At 38.6% G+C, this 16,614-nt stretch overlaps 1 protein-coding gene across 18 annotated transcripts in view; it reads left to right on the forward strand.

The window, feature by feature from the left end:
- LOC137239486 (protein madd-4-like) overlaps nucleotides 1-16,614 on the forward strand; it is a 207,645-nt gene that overhangs the window by 28,978 nt on the left and 162,053 nt on the right. The gene's annotated exons all lie outside the window — the stretch shown is intronic.

Below are 16,614 nucleotides of genomic sequence, written 5' to 3' on the forward strand. Positions count from 1 at the left end.
TAAAGTTCTCCGGAAGATGGTCCTATCCATGATACCGACGTCTAGTATTGAAGCGTTTAAATAATTTTCCCCAAGGTACTACCGCCAAATGCTCGGTATATGTACTTACGCTTGATCATTAATAGGATTTTGTGTGCTCCCGGGAAATTCACTATTAGGAAGCGCATATCGGCTGGTTGAAGAGGCCATATGCCTGCAATCCATGCATACGTTTATAAAGAGGGAGCAGCTACTTCTTTTATTGGAAGTTTTATGTTTAGGTAGTTTTTTAATTCCTTTTGTTACAAATGTGTTACGCTCCCATGTCCTTATTTGAGCTGGTTGAAGAGGCCTTGTCTTGCCACTAGCCATTTTTTGTTACTTTCGAGTATCTGCCTCACGAGTATCTCGGCAGTGTAATCTTCCCCAAATAAGCTAAACAGTATTGATCTATAGCAATTAGACCTTGAATTCGAAAAATACATGGTAAATACCCTCTTCTGCTTCAGCCACACAATTATGTCACATGTTATTCTCTTGGTGTTTGAAACCGTGAAAACACTTCTTAAGATATCCATCCCCGGTTCAACTTTTGCCACAAAATCCACAGGAGCACCCGTTTTGTAGAAATTAAAAAAGACTCATTTGTCTTACTTTAGTTCCTATTGTATACAAATTTCTGTCTGTCCATAATTAAGTACTTTTATACCTTTCATTAACATGAAATAGTATATTAACTTTGGTCCGATGTTTGTAACGTTGAGAAATATAGAAGATAGACTCATCATTAAGTATACCGAATTGATCAGGGCGACGAACTGAGTTGATATAGCCATGTCCGCCCATTCGTCCGTCTGTCCGTCTGTCTGTTTGAACGCAAACTAGTCCCTCAAATTTTGAGATATCTCAATGAAATTTGGCACAAGGATGTATTTTTGTATTATATTAGACATTTGTCGGATCCGATAGGATCGGACCACTATAACATATATCTCCCATACAACCGATCGTTCAGATAAGACGATTTTGGTCATTCCTGCCGCAATTTAGAAAGTATAAACGTGAAACTCGGTGTATATATTCTAATATATCGTAGAAGATTTTCTGAAAAAAATCTCTTTGATCGGAGATATATATAGTATATATCCCATACAACCGATCGTTCAGATAGAAACATTTTTGGCAATTTCTCCCTTAATTTCCAATATAAAAACGTTAAACTCGGTGATATTTATTCTAGTATATCATAGAAGATTTCATGAAAAAATCATTTCGATCGGAGCTATATATATTATATATATCCCATACAACCGATCGTTCAGATAAGGGGGTTTTTTGCCATTTTTTATTTTATATTTATCTTAAAAATCGTTTAGGTATGTACATCTGTTCACTATATATTTCTTATCTTATACATCCGATTATTTAGAGATTACGAACGGGATAAGATTATTGTTCAGCCCCATTCATGAACGGTATGAAGTCTTCGGCACAGCCGAAGGCAGTCCCGCCTTTGCTTGTTTATATTATCTATCTGTAAGCAAACGAACTTGTATGAGCATTTTCAGCATCAAATGTTTGCAACATAATTTCCATTCAGTTTTTTATGCCAGCGACCATTAACATTTTCCTACGAAAAATTCACTTTTTCGTTGTTTCTTATCCTTTTGGGCCTTGCACTCCTCCTCTTCCTTCTTGTATCTTCTGCATTTCATTTTGCCTCTTTTTTCTCCCTTTTCCATCTTTCAATTGTTCTCGATTAATTCAAGCTTGCAGTTGAATTGCCATTTTTTCCACGCTACTGTAGCTTGTGCTTCTCGCTCAATTGCTGGCCTATGGTCTTGCGGCCATATTGCTCACTTTTTCTGCTACTATTTACATACTTTAAATTGTACTTTGTTCCGCTTGCCGGAAGTGGAAATCGCGGTTTGTGCACTTTGTGTTGTCGCCTGACAAACGTAGGTACAGCGAAGTAGGAGAGCGAGGCGAATATAAAAAAGAGTTGCTCGTTCAGAATAAATCACAGCCATTAGTTATAACATCAATTTGCTATGAAAGCTGAATATAATTTATGTATTTGCAATTCTAAGGTACGCACGTAGTACAGTAATAGCAACAAATCTTCTATATATAAAAAGAACGGGTAACTCGCCTAAAATTATGCTCCAATTTTGTTTGTGGATCAATTTATAGTTAGCAGTTTCGAAGAGTGATTGAGAAATTTATTTGTAAGTGAAAAAGATTTTCATTAAATTATATAACTCAAGGAACTTTTGGCGTTCGATAGAAAAAGAAAAATTCAACTTATGCTTTAATATTGAGCCACGGGTGACTGATTGCTAATTAGCTTGGAAATTAAAAGGAAGAACTTATTGTGAAATGTTTTATTAATAGTATTTGCTTGTTTCTATAGCCAGTATTCCATTAATAGCTTGTGCTACAAACCCATAATTGATAACCTCTAAGATAAGGAAGTTAGAACAGCTATATACTGTTGCATAATTTTGGGCGCCCCTAAAACTTGTTGCGCGATAAAGCTTTGGCGAAACTTGTATTCATCCACAGTCACACTCTAACCCTACTCTAATAATTATCGATTGCTTTCAACTAACAACAGGCGCCTACTTCACAATTTTCCCAAAGCTTTTCATCGGTTCAACTCATTGAAGGAATGGGAACAACATGTGTTGTGACATTTTAGAAAAGCTTAGAAACATCGGTACTGCTTTCCCCGGTTGGGACAATCCCAAGGGACAACTTGAATATTGTCAACTTATGGACCCAAATCAAAAGATAACTCTACTCGCATATGAAGTAACCACAGCCACCGCGATACTACCTAAAAGAGCCGCTTACACGGATTGAAACCCCTAAACAGGGCTTCTGAGCCCCGCGGCACCAGTTTAAATCGACCATAAAGGGATGGTGGCGTCACAGCTTGCTACCTTTCGGCCGATTACGGCCGACTTACCTCCAGGAGTGCATTTCAAACCCTTAACCCTTAACACACAATTGTATCCATTCTGCCTCAACCCGCTGGGAGATGTGACATCATGGAAGCTGAATTTTCCGAATGTATGGCCTTGTACACCCTCGTGCCAAAGTCGCCGAGCTAGATATTGATATCATGCCGGACACAGTTATTGTGTGTCTCTACTGTTGTTGTTGTTGTATCAGTGCTTCGCCCCATCCAATAGGTGCGATCAATCACAAATTGTCATCAATGTCCTCTAACGGGAGTCCAAGGAAACTTGCAGTTTCAACAGGGGTGGACCATAATGAGAGGGGTGTTAGAGGCGTTGGTTCCACATTAAAATTGAAGAGATGGTTGGTGTCATGTGGGGACACAATGCAAGCGGGGCATACATTTTGTTGATTCTGGATAGGTAAGAGTTTAACCTGTTATAGTATCGGGAACGAAGTTTAGCTAGAGTGACTCGCGTTTCCCTGGGGAGTATGCGCTGCTCTTCCGCAAGTTTTGGGTACTGTTCTTTGAGTACTGGATTCACCGGGCAATTCCTGGCATAAAGGTCCGACGCCTGTTTGTGGAGTTCGCTGAGGACCTGCTTGTGTTTTTTGGCTTCATACGGCTGAGTTCTCAGGTGCCGTGTTTCCTCATAATGCTTAGGGAGATGACTCCTTAAGCCCCTGGGCGGTGTTGGCTCATCAATCATATGTCTGTTGGGATGCCCAGGTTTCTGAGTATTCAACAGGAGCTGTTTGGTTAGCATCTCATTTCTCTCCCTAATGGGGAGTATTCTCGCCTCATTATGTAGATGGTGTTCTGGGGACATAAGAAGACAACCCGTGGCGGTTCTGAGGGCAGTATTTTGACACGCCTGTAGCTTCTTCCAGTGAGTGGTCTATATGCTTGGCGACCATAAACACACTCGAGGAAACTGCATGCCCGTCAGAACACCGCACTCAGAACTGCCACGACATCTTATGTCCTAAGAACATAATCTACACAGCGATTCGAGAATCTCCTCATAAAGAAGAGAACTGAAATGCTGAACAAACGGGAACTTAAGAAGTCATCTCCATATCCACTACGATGAGATGCAGCATTAAAGACGTCAGTCATACGAAGAATAAAAATATAAAAGGCCCTCAGAGACATCCACAAAAAGTTCTGGGACCACTATGCCAACAATTTCTCGGTGAACCTTGTTCTCAAAGACGAATACCCTCAACTCGTAGTTGAGGAAAACAAGCTCCCCAGGGAGACGCGCATTACTCTAGCTCAATTTCGACCTGGATACAGTAATATGTCGCCACATGACACCAACCATTTGCGTTGTGGAACTAAAGGTTCTAACACCATTATCTCTTTGGCTCAACCCTGTTGAATTAGCAAGTTTCCACGGACTTCTGGATATTAATGACAATTTGTAAGTGACGACACCCATTGGCTGGGGCTACAACAACTTACCACTTTCTCTAAAAGCTTTCTTTTATTTTACACCTGTTTTGATTTCTTCTATCCTTCTATGCAAATAAAATAAAAGCTCAATGATAATTTGTATTCCTTTTATGCGTCTTTTGCTACTTCTTCCATCTTTTCTCTTGTGGTGCTTAATTTTCCTTAACGCTTGCTGACTTTAACGTGTTAGCTTCTTTTATTAGCTTTTGAGTATTTGCGTAATTTTTCAAATTGATAAATTATTTCGGCAATTGCAACTGAAATTAAATAAACAAATTTTTTTTCTTCTACTACATTCCTTTGCATGTTATACTTCTTCTTCGGGTCATTAGTAGAAGGAAAATAGTAAATGTTGCAATGATTAGGAAACGAAAACACTGATTCTGACTCGCGCTTAGCTGGTACTCGAGCGTAGCTATAGAAAAATGCCAAAAAGGCGGTGAGTGCTGTGAGCCATGACTATTGAGCTGACCATGGTAAAAAAAACTTCGATATTATCTGTGAATATTAATCGAGAGCTTTATGGACGCTCCTGTAGAAAATATCATGCTGGGAAAGCACTTTGCAAAGGACGAAAGAAATGTGCCTTACAAGGCTCCTTCACAAAAGTTGAAGAGTGCCTGGCAGCAAGTGAATTTAACATGGGAATTTTTTTTGGTGCTGATGTGTTCTTCCTTCTGGTATTAAGCTCCTGCAATGGATGAGATTTCAGAACTGGTCCTGGCGATAAAAATGGCGGAGTAGAATGAAATGTTAGGATTGCACTGTAACCTTTAGATCTTTTGTGACTTGATTCCTTCAAAGTCCCTCATCCGAACCGAGGCTCTGCTAAAAGTCGAGCATGGTAATCGACTTTTTGGAGTAAACCGAGAACTGATACCTTCTTTTTGTAGTGGTATCGCTTTAGAAGCTTTGCATACTTTCAAAACAGGTTCCGGGTTTCGATTTGGATCTTTTGGATATATTATGATGACTTAGTATGCCGGAACATAATTTTTACCTAGCTATGTATGGCTTTGCATTTTGTCTGCTTATGTTGGATCAGTCACCGAAATACTGTTAGAAAAAATGGAAGACAGTTGGCAACCACACTTGTACCAATAGCGGTTAAGTCTGAGTTATGTATACTTTTTTTCGAATAAATGAATGAAAGGCAGGCTGCAACTATTTCAAAATCTCCACCGACCGAACAGGTCTAGAGCGCTTTAAATAGTTTGCAAAGCTGGATCATTGATATTTCGCAGAACATCACAATGTTAAAAGAGTCAATTGAAAGAACTGTGAAAAGACAGAATTGGAACACGTCCCATCTCTTAATGTGATAGTTCTTCGCTAGTTCGGGCTGATGCTATTCCCTACAGGGCTGGAACTAACGCTATTTTTCTATAGCCAGCGCTAATATACCCTTATGTGGACCAATACCAACAAAAGAGTTTCGTTGCGTAATCAGAGCCAATTGTACTATAGAATGCAGACCGCTGGTCTCAACAAAGAATATTGTGTATACATGATGTGGACTGCTTTAACCCAGCCTCACTTGGATAATCACATTATAAGTCTATATATCGCTGCTTTAAATTCAGGCGAACGTATCCTCCTGAAAGATGACCAGAATTCAGTTTCAATAGTATAAACCTATTTGTTCTGGCGTAAAAAAAAAACGGTTTTGATGCTAAGATGCATACATACTTTGGAAATACTTCCTTACCTCTAGCCGGCAGGTGGCTTTGAAATTTGGAACTTGCGCAAGTTGCCACGGTTCAGATACCCGCAAGGGATTGTAGTTTGTGAAGTATATTTAAAGCCTTTTGTTGCCTTAAGTGCTACCAGTTAATCTATATTTGGCTCTATGAGGGAATATAGAATGTAAGCGTAAGTGTGTGTCACTACACTCTACCACAATGTGCGAAAAAGGAAAGGAAAGGAATGAAATGGAAAAGAAATCGCAAGGAAAAGGAAAGGAAAAAAGAAGAGGAGGAGAGAGGAAAGTGGAGACTAGAAGGCACGAGCGAAGCTAAAATCTTAGTTGGAACCGGACGGCTTGTTATCAATTTGTAACCGAAGTTTTTGTTACAGATGAGTTATCGGTTTGCTATACATGTGATATATACGAGCTATGTACGAGTTGTCGACTTATTTTCAAAGTGTTATCTTAATATATAAAAAGCACGTGTCACAACATTTTTGGGCGCGATGGACTCCTAAACTACTGAACCGATTTTAAATTTGTTTTGCACCCCGTGTGTAGTTTGATCTAACTTGAGAGATAGATAGGTTATATCTCAGTTTATAGTCGCAATATTATTTTATTGCAAACTTTTTTATTTGTTTATACGAAATAATAAAATGTTACGTATACGCAGTGGCACTCATATTTTCAGGTGGTGCAGATATACCTCCGTGTAATTGCTTGGTGTTTAATTAAACAACCTGCTTATCAATAAAAAATATTATAGCGAATGATATCAAGTATAGCACATCACCAGGCCCGCCGAGAGGGTGGGGGTTTCTGAGGGGCCCCCGATTTTTTAATTCAGGAGAGTCTTTAGTTGTGTAGAGGGTAATTTTCATACCCCTGGGTGACTAGGGTCTTGAGATATAGGCCAAAACGTGGGCCAGTGAATGCCTAGACAGTGTTTATACAATATGGATATCAAATGAAAGCTGTTGATGAGTGCTTAGTACAGAGTAATATATTATTCAGAGACGGACTGGGACTGGGATTAGGACTAGGACTGGGACTGAGACTCGGAGTGGGACTGGGACTGGGACTGGAATAAAATACATACCACCTCTGGGACAGGCAATAAGGGATGCAGAAGAATGAGAAGAAATTGAGAGAAGAGAAAAGAGAGGAGATTGAGAAAGAGATAGAATGAGACGAAGATGGAGACAGATGAAACGAGAAAGACGGAGGGAGGTGTGAATAAAAGGATTAGGAAAAAGTCAAGAGGGGGAAGGGCAGAGTCAGACAGAAAAAGATTATTAAAATGTAGGCCAAATTTAGGGCAGGACACCGTCTGCCGGGTCTTCTAGTAGTAATATAAATTGCTATCCAAAACAAAGGTTTTTAATGAGTTGTTGATTTTTAATCGACGCGTTATCGATATGTTATCGAAAGCTAATCGATTAATTTTCGAAACCTAATCGATTAATTATCGAAAATATATTCATTATTATCTATTTGATATTAGAAAACTATCGGTTCGTTACCGTTTATTATGAAACAGATACCGATAAGATTAAATTATTAAATCGATTACATATCTGTAATACGGCTATAACAAGCCTAGAAGAAACCAATAATTCGAGAAATGGAAGTCGCTGTCAATAATAAGCCGATAATAAAAAAATAACTTGTCTCTATCGGTTGTTACAGCCCGAAGTTATTTGTTTCTGGCCAAGTTACTTCTGTTAGAGCTTGATTAAAAAACCGTGGGCGAGCTTTAGTTAACCTAAAAACTTCTACTTCGCGAGTACTTGGTACCCACTCTTTGTTTTTTTTTTGTTAAGCTAGCCATCCCAAACTTACACTGCATAAATTGTTTGCTATCTTTGTTTTTGTAACGCCACTTCCGCTTGTTTGAGGAAATTACAAAATAAATAAAATTTGCGTGTTTAGGCGAACTGCCCAAAACCTCAAACTTGTGAGGTAGCCCACGTACTTTCCTATACGTATTTTTCTATACTTAAATTGTTAACAGAGGTGGTCGAACGGTGCTAGTTATCCATGTTAAAACATCGCACGAATAAATAACCCGTTCGACAGCAACCGGCGTTAACAATTTTTTAATGTTAATTCGATCACTTGGATTTCTTACCGAACGAGTTAACACGCATCCAGCCGCCGTCCTGTTCCTGAGAGTTTAAAGGTAACCTGAAATTAAATATATATATGTACATATTAATATAGGATTAAGACTGACTTGTATGTTATAATACTCACGTATATTAAATATTTGAATATTAACACAAGTCTTTTTATTTCTCGTTTTTCCTGCTAAACTTGAGCGGTTAAAATCCTGGAGATTTCGTTTTCGTTGTTGCCATATTCGGTCTCCCCTGGTGCTGGTTTTTGTCTCTATGTTTTTATTTATTTGCCATTCATTCTCAATTTTGACTTACACCACAATCCATCCGACCATTATTGTTGAATTTTGTTTGAAAATTGAAAAGCGAAAATTAATCATTCGGTATTTGGTGTTGGTACAATGAGCCAAATCCATTTGATGTAATTAATGTATGCTGGTTTTGTTGCTGTTGCTGTCGAGCTATTATACACTTATATTTTGATATTAATTTATGATTGGCATGAGCTGAATACGAAGTTGGAATCGCACGGCTACAGATGGCAATCAGAAAAGAGTCATGAAGTTTTTGCGAATACTAATAGTGAAATATTCTTAAGGATACGAATTTGGTACATTGTTTTAAATGTTTTTTTTTTTTTTTTTGTTTTAAACAATTATGCTCTCACCTCGTCATTTATGAAGTGGTGCTTAGCAACCTATTCGATTTAAGCCATTACCACGCCATTCTTCCTTTATCTTTATCCCAACACTTGCGGTCACCTCTTTGCTACATAAAGGGACAAACTCAAACTTTTACTATTACTTATACACCAACCTTCCGCTGGACGGACTATACATCTTCCGGATAATTTTTTCCCGAATATTCCATCCATTCCATCTCCTTCTTACTTCGGTATTTTTGAGAAAAGTTTCGCCGATTTCTTATCGACAACAACCGATAATGAAAAATTATATTTGTTATCGGATTGTTATGGTTTTAGAGGCTTCTGGCATTATTCCCTTGAGCGAGTAGTCCATCTTTCCTATATCTGTTATGATAAGGCTATAAAATAGCACGCTTTCCTATATCCGCAAGCATCGTTTCTACTTTTTTAGGTGATGCCATTCCTGATCGCGCCAGTTATTTTTCAGAGATCCCAAATTGTTGTGCATAAGCTTTCACCCAATACTCGGTTACGAATATTATTCTCAGTGAGCAGGTGTACTTTTTTAACATAGATGGAGCCTTCAAAAATGTCTTAGCAGCCGGAATTGAAAGGGCCCTCTCGAAACTGGGAGTCGAATCGACTCTTGTAGAATTGATCAGCAGATTGTTGAGAGGCAGAACTGTGGCGGATGGAAGGAAGGTGACGGCTAAGGAAAAGGTCAGGGGGAAGCTACAGTGGTGTTGTTTCTCCTCTGCTTTGGGTCGTGGTAATGTAATCAGTTGGTTCGAATCATGCTATCAGCAATACCGAAAGGGAAATCGTTTTGTTTACGCGGAATCGCTGTTTCTGATAGAGTTAAGACTTTGGGATCATCTTGACGGGAAGCTATCATGGAAGCTTAATGTAAGCGGAATGGCTAGGAAGGCTTCGGTTGATGTCTACCGCAATTGGGCGCAATTGCTAGACGTAGGGGACTCTCTCCAAAGATGGTACATTGACAAGAAAGACAGACTACTGTACGCCAGCTTCCTCTCTTGTTGTCACAACCACTACTCATGTTCCTCCAAGCGATGAAAGGAGTGGGGGATAAATATTTAACAGGAGCCTGGTAAACCTCTTCACGCTGCTTAATCACTGCAGTGCCTTGCAGGCGGAGGTTGCCGCTTAATAGGATGCGGTAGATGGAATGATACCCCTGTCACTGTTAGGGAATTCAACATCTATTAAGATAAAAAGGCGGTTATCAATGCGCAAAGCTCTGTCAACGTGAGGTCGAGGGCTGTGGCGGTGGATATCCCGGGCTACTGTTAGGCTGATTTCGCGGCCGGGCAGACAGCGAATTTGATGTATTGGTCAGTTGAGATGTTGGGATTCCGCTGGCCTTAGCTCTCTGATTCGCGACAGAAAGGCCTCGAGGCAGCTTAGCAAATGCTGGGCGGACATTTTCAGCCACTCAGTTCAACAATTTCTCTATCAAACGCTCTGTAAATACATAAACCCTTCCTTATACATCCAAAAATCAAGATTAAGCCTAACAGATACTTTTATCACTTTTCACATATTTTATTTAATCAGAACACGCTTCAGCAATTCTCAATCATTTTGACCCATTATCGATTTATTTCTATTTTTTGCTTCAAACTGGTTACGTGTCAAAAGCCGTTAATTCACGTTGAGCTGATTTAGCACAGAATATTTTATTGAAATCAATAAATTTGCGGTTAAACTACCCTTTCGTAAATATTTAGTTTTTTTTCCTTTTATCACCTGACCAATATAATTCACTTTCTATCAATTTAGAAAAACGCGTTTCCGTTGGCTTACCAATCACACAACCACCCCTCACTTCGTCTGATAGCTATCGAGCGCATCTCATGACTGCCTGTTTTTATTATCTCAATCTATTTGCGTTAATTTATTTTATGCTCATGTACTAATGCTGTACTAATACTTAGGAACATTCATAAAAGCAAAAAATAAAACTAAAATCATGCTTCAAGATGGTATAATTTTTTTTGTAGCGAGAGCCAAAATTGAGCTTTGGCGATGCAAAAGAAAATTATTTCAGCTCAAAAACAATTTGTCCAAGTGTGAATCCTAATAAAAGGAATCATGGGATATCCATTCTCATACAATGTAATATTAGGACAAACATAAGTACTGATCAATTCGTTTGCAAATTCGTTAAGTCATATTTTTAACAAAAGGATGTGTTGTGTCATCTTAGACTACTTAGTACTTCCAGAGAAAAAAAAATGAAATTAAATTTCAAAGCAATGATGAATGACGAAATGAGAGAAAAAATAGAAAGTATGTAGCAACTTTTATAAGACTAGCAGACCTCAATTCTTTTCCGCTCCATATATCCATATCTCTCTAAACCCGTCTAACTCAATAACTTTCTCCTTCCCTCCTTTCTCCTCCCTCTAGTTCTTCTCCTCCCACTAGTTCTTTTTCTCCATCCCTCTTTCCCAATCCCAGTCCTAAAGAAAGTCAAAGTTCCAGTCGTCCAAGTTCCATTCCCAGCCCAAGTCCTAGTTCCAGTCTCAGTACCACTCCAAGTCACAGTCCCACTCGGTCCCTGCTTCGTTTTCCGAAAAAAGTGTCATAAATACATATCTAGGCAAAGCGCTGGCTATGTATATGCCCAATTTCAGGTTAATCGAACCAAGAACAAAATTGTTTCGAAAACATCGGTCCCGGGTCATCTTCCCGCCAAAAAAGTTTCGTAAATACTAATCTAAGCAAAGGGTTACCTATATATCAAATTTCAGGCAACTCGAACTCGGTGTACACGGTGTGCAAATTTTATTGAAATCGGTTAAGTAGATTAGGACTCCATCGGGGACAAACAACTTGAAACGAAATAGATATACATTAAGATAGTACACCTGCAGCTCTTATTTAATTTACCAGTCTTGTGACGAGCGAGAGTTGGCTGAAAACGCGCACTTAGAGAAACAACGTGATATGTGATTACGACTTCTCAGCCGCAGAGATTTGTTTGCCTGTATGTGAATTAATAGAGATGGAAGACTAGTATAACCCAAGTTATAGCTTAAAGTGACGCTTATGAATAATAGCAACCACATCTGTGATTATAGTTCAGGTAGTAACTAAGAAAACGTGGAGAAAACCGACGCGAACCCTATCCTTTAGTTCCGACAACTTGCTTCACAGAGAGCGTGAGAGAGGGAGGAGAGGAGGAGATTGAGCGACGGTAATGGTATTATCACATTAAGCGGTGGAAGTGCAGGTTCTAAGATTGACAACGGTAGCGCTCACAAGGGAGTACTGGTAGCAATGGTCCCTATATATTACCCAAGAGGGAACGCTTACAGCTGACGCATCGAGGCAGCGGTGCTCCAGTGGCTCATACTTGTCGGGTAAGGCAGCGAATGGTAGTTTTACCCAAGACAAGTATATCGATTATTACATATATAATAACGAATTTTAAGAATCCTTGATTACTTTACACCTTCTGTTATAGCTCAAATTGCTGAGCTTTCGAATAAATAACTCAAATATTCATTATAATAAAATGATCTTTATTGACAACACTACTTTGGCAGTAGTACTTCACTTATGGCGTGCTAAAATCAAACTGATTCATTATTCCACAGTTTGCACTCCTTTTATACTCTCGGTTACATCGTTTGCCTATTTCTCCTAAGGCCTAGACTTTTCACGAAGAGCCTTCTCGAACAGTTGTATCTCATAAATGGTTATTTAGCTACATACATTTATATGTGTGAGTAATGTCATCTTCGCTTTTAGCTGATGATTGCATGATGTGGGACCGTTTCTCTTCTTCGCTCTTAGCTGCTGACTATATGTATGTACATATGCGAAATATTATCTTTGCTCTTAGTTGCGCTGTTTACATGCATGTGGGGCTGCTTGCTTTTTTGGTGTTGTGTATTTATTTTCTATTAGCATGGTGACGTATCGAAATGCAAATATTAGCCACAAGTTAGTTCATAACTGGTACCTGGGCAGACTTAGACAGTCAAGCTGAGATCGAAACTAATCAAGGCAGGAGCAGCTGCTGAAAGGTTGCAATAAAACGCAGGCAGTCACTAAAAAAACTAGCCTTCGGGTGCACCACGGTAGTGATGTGCGTCCAGGTTCCAAGTGGTGTATTTGGGAACTGTGTTGCTGATGAACTAGCTTGGAAAGCCGCTGCACAAACCCAGTTAATTCAGTTAAGACGCTTTGCCCTTCCTCTGGCCAAGTGCAAACACTTCCTCATGTCTCCATTTACAGAGAAAGCCAACATAAGAGAGGCACCAGACCCACTTGTGAGGTGTCCTGGCAAACTTGCTCTCGCATAGATGAGAACCAAACTAGCTTCTTTAACAATCTCGATCATCTCCCTAGATCCATTAACCGAGACATTAAAGGGACACTGTCTGATGGGAGTACATTGTGAATGCATGAGAATCCCGAAATAACTTCTGTCGAAGCCGTGCGTTTGAGGAGAAGTATCCTCTATAACCTAACCTAACCTAAACTAAACTATTCAACCAAAGTTATATTACGCAAGCCTACTTGGAGATCATTAGTAAATGCATCCATTCATACATCTGTACTGGTATTATAGCAAGTGGTCCAGCAAAGATACAATACCAAATAATCCGTTCAACATTTATTTCCATTTGAAACAAGTTAATGACTGCAGACATGCAAAAATCCCTTTCAGAATGCAGGCGTACATCTTCGCTGAATGGAGAGTAGGAAGAAAATGGGGCTGGCATACACAATTCCACTTGGGCAACGTGCAATGAATATCTCAAATATTGCAAATTATGTTGCAGAGAAGTGCCTGCACGCAACTTTTTCGCTACATTTCACATTCTGCTTCCTACACCATGCCCAAAAGATGTATGACTCTATGTGTGCGTGATCCTGAGCTCAATTGTGTGAGGATAATGAAAAAAACGAACGCAAAGGCTAAAGTTCAAATGTTTCGATATTTATTTATTTATTTATTATTTAAAGTCGACGACAAACTATGGTCGACTGCATAATATAAAAGATATATAAATATACAACTCAAAAGATAAAATTTAAGATATATCGAGATTTCAACAATGTTATATTACAAACAAAGAAATATTAATGAATATTACTCTTTAATTTCAGAATATAATAATTATAAGAAATATGAGCAGAAATAAGATCTTATGCCGAAATCTTATACTGGCGGAATGCAACAGATTCCCCTCAGCATTATTTCGGAATGCATACGATTCCGGACAGTGACTCATGAAAAAGCATGTTTTTTACATGCACCAGATTCCAATCAACACAGTACTGTCTTGTTCCTTCTTAATGATACATGTTGATAAATGTTCCTCCATCCTTAAGCGAGATAGTTCCTGTTTTTTATGGAAGGAATAAAATGCCGGCAAATTAAATTAGCTTGTATCTCTTAAATTAGAGCTGTGGAGACAAAGTAAGGGAAAATCACCATGTTGTAAAAAGAACCTAGGGAGACCCTGGAATGTGTTTGTATGACATGTGTATCAAATGAAAGTCATTAAAGAGTATTTTATGAGGGAGTGGGCCATTGTTTTATAGGTGGACGCCATTTAGGGATATCGCCATAAAGGTGGACCAGGCCTGAACCTATAATTTGTTTGTACGATATGGGTATCAAATGAAATGTGTTAATGATAATTTTAAAAGGGAGTGGGCCTTAGCTATATAGGTGGACGCCTTTTTGGAATATCGTTATAAAAGTGGACCAGGGTTGACTCTAGAATGCGTTTGTACAATATAGGTATCAAACGAAAGGTGTTAATCAGTGTTTTAAAAGGGAGTGGGCCTTAGTTCTATGGGTGGACGTCTTTTCGGGATATCGCCATAAACGTGGACCAGGGATGACTCTAGAATGCGTTTGTACAATATGGGCATCAAATGAAAGGTGTCAATGAGTATTTTAAAAGGGAGTGGGCCTTAGTTCTATAGGTGGATGCCTTTTCGAGATATCGCCATAAAGGTGAGCCAGGGGTGACTAGAATTTTTTTCTACGATATGGGTATCAAATGAAATGTGATAATGAGTATTTTAAAAAGGAGTGGGCCTTAGTTCTATATGTGGACGCCTTTTCGAGATATCGCCATAAACGTGGAGCAGGGGTGACTCTAGAATGCGTTTGTACGATATGGGTATCACATTAAAGGTATTAATGAGGGTTTTAAAAGGGAGTGGCCCTTAGTTGTATATGTGAAGGCGTTTTCGAGATATCGACCAAAATGTGGACCAGGGTGATCCAGAACATCATCTGTCGGGTACCGCTAATTTATTTATATATGTAATACCACGAACAGTATTCCTTCCAAGATTCCAAGGGCTTTTGATTTCGCCCTGCAGAACTTTTTCATTTTTTTCTACTTAATATGGTGTCACAACCATTTTACATAGTTTTTTCTAAAGTTATATTTCGCGTCATTAAACCAATCCAATTACCACGTTTCATCCCTCTTTTCGTATTTGGTATAGAATTATGGCATTTGTTTCATTTTTCGTAATTTTCGATATCGAAAAAGTGGCCGTGGTCATAGTCGGATTTCGTTAATTTTTTATACCAATATAAAATGAGTTCAGATAAGTACGTGAACTAAGTTCAGTAAAGACATGTCGATTTTTGCTCAAGTTATCATGTTAACGGCCATACGGAAGGACAGACGGACGACTGTGTATAAAAACTGGGCGTGGCTTCAACCGATTTCGCCCATTTTCACAGAAAACAGTTAACGTCATAATATCTATGCCTCTACCAAATTTCAAAAGGATTGGTAAATTTTTGTTCGACTTATGGCATTAAAAGTTTCCTAGACAAATTAAATGAAAAAGGGCGGAGCCACGCCCATTTTGAAATTTTCTTTTATTTTTGTATTTTGTTGCACCATATCAATACTGGAGTTGAATGTTGACATAATTTACTTACATACTGTAAAGATATTAAATTTTTTGTTAAAATTTTACTTTAAAAAAAAATTTTATTAAAAGTGGGCGTGGTCCTTCTCCGATTTTGCTAATTTTTATTAAGCGTACATATAGTAATAGGAGTAACGTTCCTGCCAAACTTCATCATGATATCTTCAACGACTGCCAAATTACAGCTTGCAAAAGTTTTAAGTTACCTTCTTTTAAAAGTGGGCGGTGCCACGCCCATTGTCAAAAATTTTACTAGTTTTCTATTCTGCGTCATAAGTTCAACCCATCTACCAAGTTTCATCATTTTAGCTTTCTTTGGTAATGAATTATCGCACTTTTTCGGTTTTTCGAAATTTTCGATATCGAAAAAGTGGGCATGGTTATGGTCCGATTTCGTTCATTTTAAATAGAGATCTGAGATGAGTGCTCAGGAACCTACATACCAAATTTCATCAATTTACCTCAAAATTTACTCAAGTTATCGTGTTAACGGACGGACGGACGGACATGGCTCAATCAAATTTTTTTTCGATCCTGATTATTTTGATATATGGAAGTCTATATCTATCTCGATTCCTTTATACCTGTACAACCAACCGTTATCCAATCAAACTTAATATACTCTGTGAGCTCTGCTCAACTGAGTATAAAAAATAGGCAAAAGAAACTATAAGTATAGGATAAATTGAACAGCTGTTCAAAAAATATGGGCGAGAGTTATTTTTGAGCACTGGATGCAAATCGCAAGACAGCGTATAGCTAGCAGCGAGCACAACAGAAAGCAAAAAGGGCACACAATGACTTGCTA

This window comes from Eurosta solidaginis, chromosome 2, assembly GCF_040869045.1.
Source record: "Eurosta solidaginis isolate ZX-2024a chromosome 2, ASM4086904v1, whole genome shotgun sequence".
In the NCBI taxonomy this organism is placed as follows: Eukaryota; Metazoa; Arthropoda; class Insecta; order Diptera; family Tephritidae; genus Eurosta; species Eurosta solidaginis.